The sequence below is a fragment of the Xiphophorus maculatus genome, chromosome 15, assembly GCF_002775205.1.
Source record: "Xiphophorus maculatus strain JP 163 A chromosome 15, X_maculatus-5.0-male, whole genome shotgun sequence".
Lineage (NCBI taxonomy): Eukaryota > Metazoa > Chordata > Actinopteri > Cyprinodontiformes > Poeciliidae > Xiphophorus > Xiphophorus maculatus.
In genome coordinates, this window is record NC_036457.1 from 12,742,378 (window position 1) to 12,748,377 (window position 6,000).

Consider the following 6,000-nt stretch of genomic DNA (forward strand, 5'->3'; position numbering starts at 1 on the left):
AGTCCTCTGTTACCCTTATGTAGTTATAATTCACATCTTAAAGTATTCATTTTAATTACATTTCTGAAAGATATTGGCTGCAGTTGTGCAGACCTGTGCAAGAATCATGAGCCAGCTTTCATTTCTCAGTGTGCTGCTTCACAGGAGGCAGATTTTTCTCAAAGAAATTGTTGGAAAAAACTGTAAGACCTTCAGAAGACCTGTAGCATTGTTTAGCAGTTCAAGCAGCCTCAACTCCTTGGAAACAAAATATGAAGAGATGAAGGTTGGCTATAACGTTGGCCTACAATGTCTACTTCATACTTTAGGATACAGTGGTTAGTAAGCTAATATGCATAATATAAACAATTATTTAAACATTTGTTTGTTTTTTTTCACTATAAATGCATATGGAAACATACAACTTCTTAATTTTTCATTGCATTCTGCATTGCTCTGAACATGTAAGCAGCTCTGAGTACTTGTATTAGACATATTAACCTTCTAAAGAATATGTTTCGGAAAACTGAACACTGCATGCAGATCAGAGACTTTCTTTTGAGCAAAAATACAGCAATTTATAGCATTTGGGAAACAAGACATAGCATGCTGGGCAAGTCTGCAGCAGTGGAATGAAGCTTTATATCATTTTAACTGAGAGGTTTGGACTCCCACTCATCCCGGTTAATTAGATGTGGTAATTTCTGAAACAAGCTGTCCTGCAGTGCTCAACATTAACATTACAAATAGAAAATCTATCAGAATTTTCAGGTGGTTTTTAGGTGGTTATTGCATAGGCCAGCAGTAACCTCCAGCACTTTTTCCCCACATGCGCATATAATTAAATTTTTCCTTGCCAGCAATGTCCTTAATTCATATAGAGCACAGGTGTGGCGGTCAATTACCAGACATATTTAGGACACATTTGGGGGTTATTATCACCTAAAGTTTAACTTTTTGATAAGGTAAATAAAGATGAAACACCTGTCTGGCACCTGGATTACTAAAGATTTCCACTAAAGGCTAATACAACAGTATTTGAGGGAAATTCATCTTAATCAAAGATTAATCTTAAGTAAAGCTGTCAAATCTACAGTAAAATCTATTTTCTGCACACTTGGTTTTTATCCTTTTTTATTTTTTTTTTAGAAAAGTTCTTACAGACTTGCTGTTGGCATAATTCTGTATAGTTTAATGTAAGCCTTTCATAAAGCAAATTTTGATGTGGGCTTTTGATCATTGGAAATTTTGAACACCCAGTTGTGTCCATGTTCCAGTCATTTGACCCGAACCGTTACCCAGACATGAAAGGAAATCATTATGACTAAGCAAAACAACTTCTATTTGAATTTAAACTGCTACTTTGCTCTCTAATCTGTTCAAAAACTGTTCCAGTGTGCATAACATTTGATATTTTAAGTAGATGATAGTAGATGATAGTTCCTGGGTTACATATAGAAAAAGGAAATACAACTTTCCAAATTTTTGGGAATCACAATCACAACTTCTCTACTTTAAAGCAGAATTTTAAAGATTTCCTTATATCCACTGACAGACACGTACTAAGGGATGGATTAGTTTTGCTTTTCTTCTGTAGTTTTAATCAGAGTACATGGATGAATTAGGTTTCTTCTTTCCCCTCTGTCCATGAAATATACAGTTGTGTTCGAAATAATAGCAGTGCCTTTAGAAAAATGAGTAAATGTCAAAATTCTTCAAAGAAATTGTACTTTAATGAACACAGATACATTGGGGACACAGTACATTCTATTCCAAAGCAAAACAATTGCGCAAAGTCATCAAAACTTAAATGATAATAATAATATTTCAAATAAAGTAAGAAATGGCATGTTCAAAAGAATAGCAGTGTTGCCATCTTTCCTTGGAAACTCAAAAATGTACTGTACAAACAAAGAAATTCTTGATAAGTGAACCTAGCTGAGTATCCTAAACTAATATTTTGTTGCAAAACCACGGTTTCCGATGACTGCTACACATCTGTGGTGCATGGAGTCAACCAACTTCTGGCATCGTTCCACAGGTATTGCAGCCCAGGATAATTGCACTGTATTCCACAATTCCTCAGCGTTTCTTGGTTTTGCCTCATGCACTGCACTTTTTATGTCAGCCCACAAGTTTTCGATGGGATTAAGGTCCGGGGATTGTGCTGGCCACTCCATCAGTTGAATCTTGTTCATCTGGAACCATGCTTTTGCTCGCTTGCTGGTGTGTTTGGGGTCATTATCCTGTTGAAAGGTCCACCTCAAAGGCATTTCCTCCTCAGCATATGGCAGCATGACCTCTTCCAGGATCCTGATGTACTGGAACTGATCCATGATCCCTTGTATGCGGTGAATCGGACCAACACCATAGTATGAAAAACATCCCCATATCATGATGCTTGCACCACCATGCTTAATGGTCTTCAGTGAGTACTGTGGCTTGAATTCTGTGTTTGCAGGGTGTCTGACATACTGCCTGTGACCCTTAGACCCAAAAAGAACAATCTTGCTTTCATCTGTCCACAAGATATTATGCCATTTCTTTTCAGGCCAGTCAATGTGCTCTTTGGCAAATTGTAAACGCTTCTGCACATGTCTTTTTCTCAGCAGTGGGACTTTGCGGGGGCTTCTTGCTGGAAGGTTAACCTCAGTAAGACGTCTTCTGATTGTCACAGTACTCACTGTCAACTGAAGGTCTTGCTTGATCCTCTTGGATCCCATCATTGGCTGAGTCTTCGCCAGTTTGGCTATTCTTCTGTCCATTCGAGGGGTTGTCTTTCTTTTTCTTCCTCGTTTTTCAGTTTTTTGCTCCCATTTCAGGGCATTGAGATCATTTTAGCTGAACAGCCAATGATTTTCTGCACCTCTTTGTATGTTTTCCCTTCTTTAATCAATTTTTTTATTAGGAAACGCTCATCTTCAGAACAGTATCTGGAACGACCCATTTTCATTGTTTTTTCAGGAGAAATGCACAGCCAGCATGCCAGTTGTCTTGATCCTTAAATACGGATCACCTGTTAACACCCTTTTTTCCCAGAATACCCTCCCTAATTGATGCCCTCTCTAATTGGACTCACCACTGCTATTTTTTTGAACACACCCTTTTCAGTTAATCATTCAATTTCACAGAATCCACAGTATGCATGGCTGTCCTGTTGGGTTTGTTGGTTTTCTATACCTTTATTTTACCCCCCAGAAACTTATCTGGGGTATAGAGTTTGAAATGTTAATAAAACCAGTGATTTTCTTGCTGCTGTTGAGGCACTGCTATTATTTCGAACACAACTGTATACACACATTTTGCAAAATGTTTCGGAGACATCTGTTGTCTACATTTCAAGGGCCCTCACTCTTTCTAGAGCACACACTTGTGATTGATGGACTCCATTAATTTAATGACATCAAAGCCCAGGAGAGATAACATGTTCACAAGGAGCACAATTCAAAGTGAACACAATTGAAAACATCATTGGAAGATGAAAGCCCGTCTCTTTTCATCTGTGGCGACGTGCTTGTTTCTTCTCAGAGAAGGGAGCGGGGTTATCCTGAACAAATGCTAACGATGTGTTGCCTTCTGCAGGGATCAGTCATTAATCGGCGTGGAAGCCATCATTATTCCCTGCAAGGCACCTGCAATGCACAGAGGGAGGAGAAAGGACGGGGTGGTCTTAACTTAAATGTCTCATCATGTTATGTTAACATCATGGCTTATTTCAAACTGGAGGGTCTGATCACTCAGTCAACTTGGGTGATTTTTAAGGCAATGATAAAAATATATGAGTAAAATATCTATTGTATTTTGACAAACTCAGATCTTAATCCAACTGAAATGTTGGATTAAGATTTCTTTGTAAACGTCTCACAACTGAAAGTGAGGAGTGGGGCAAACTTTCCTCAGACTCATACCAGAGACATCCATCCATCCATTTTCTTCCGCTTATCCAGGGTCGGGTTGCGGGGGTAGCAGCTTCAGAAGGGAGGCCCAGACTTTTCTCTCCCCAGCCACTTGTTCCAGCTCCTCTGGGGGAATCCCAAAGCGTTCCCAGGCCAGCCGGGAGACATAGTCCCTCCAGCGTGTCCTGGGTCTTCCCCAGGGCCTCCTCCCGGTGGGACGTGCCCGGAACACCTCACCAGGGAGGCGTCCAGGAGGCAACCTAACCAGATGCCGGAGCCACCTCAACTGGCTCCTCTCGATGTGGAGGAGCAGCGGCTCTACTCTGAGTCCCTTCTGGATGACCGAGCTTCTCACCCTATCTCTAAAGGAGAGCCCAGACACCCTACAGAGAAAACCCATTTCAGCCGCTTGTATCCGCAACCTCGTTCTTTCGGTCATGACCCAAAGCTCATGACCATAGATGAGGGTAGGAACGTAGATGGACCGGTAAATCAAGAGCTTCACTTTTTGGCTCAGCTCTCTCTTCACCATGACAGCGCCCACTTCACTGCAGATACTGCGGCAATCCGCTTGTCGATCTCCCGCTCCCTTCTTCCCTCATTTGTGCACAAGATCCCGAGATACTTAAACTCCTCCAATTGGGGCAGGACACCCCTCGCCCCCGGCCCGGAGAAGGCACTATACCCTTTTCCGGTTAAGGCCATGGCCTCGGATTTGGAGGCACTGATCTTCATCCCGACCGCTTCACACTCGGCTGCGAACCGCTCCAGCGAGAGCTGGCTTCATCTGGTCATGACCAGAGACTTGTATATTGCTATAAGACGTTATTTTAGCTAACATTAGGGTAACATTACCTATTGGAGTAAGGTCTCCTAACCTTTTCTTCAACAACCAAACACACTTTTGTTTATATCTTTAATGAACAAGGCAAGGTTGTTTACTTCAGTCTTCAGTGTCAGCATTTAAATAATCAGCCCATTGTCATTAACTTTAGTTCAGTTATATGAGCAAATGTAATACTTCGTACTTGACAGTCTGATTGTTACAAGACAACGTGTTTGAAATCATTGTCTGCTTGTGTTAGCAATATTTACCTTTTCCATAGTCAATTATGCCAGTACTCAGATGTTAGAAACAGTTGCCAAGAATATTTATTTATTCCTCTTGGAAAGTCTTAAGCCATGACAACAGTGATTCACTCTATTATTGCTTGTTTCTTTTCATCCGAGGGTGTGAACTAAGTAAAACCTCTGTCCAAACGACATGTTCTGAGTAAAGAGTGAAGAGAGAAGTAAAAAAAGATTCAAAGAGCAACTTTTCACCACAACTGACTGAGCATAACCAGTCAGTTTTGACTGGTTATGCTCTGAGTATTTCACCTCTCTATGGAGCATTGTGTATATGAGATCACATACACAATGCTCTTTAAACTTCTTAAGTTTAAAATAAACTTAAACTATTTTAAGTTGAAGTTTACTTTAAACTTCAACTTAAAATAATTGAAGTTTGATAAGAAACCCCTTAGATCCTAAACCCATTGATAACATGTGATCAATTTCCATAAAGCCAGATGGATAACCAGAAGACCAATTGTGATCAACTCCTTGCAGTAATGAGACAAGAATGGATCACCATCAGTCAGCATTTGACCCTAATGTTAATATTCCATTACAGGAGACACACAAACATCCACCTACTCTTGTACATCTCATTTTGTACCTCCAATTAACCACTCAGACTCAGACATTAGCAGGAAACCAGAGTACTAAGGTATGGAATCTATGCACACACGAAGAGAACGTGCAACTCCACAGGCAGAATAAATCCAGGATCTTCTTATTGAAAATTGCAACTAGTGTTAATATTCTCTAAACTCATAGTTTGTGTTCAGTTCAGTTAAGTTCCATTGAGTTTCATTTGTGGAGAGTTAACAATACCCATCTTGAAACCTGTTGATTTTAATTGTGGTCAGATAAAAGCATTTAAGTCCATTTACGATACAGTTCACTCAAAAAAGTTTAGTTTACAGAAAGAAAAAAAACTATCATATTCAGAAAAAGACGGACTATCTGAATTAATTCAAATTTAACCCAGTAAAGCCCATTTCAAAAGGTATCAAGGTAT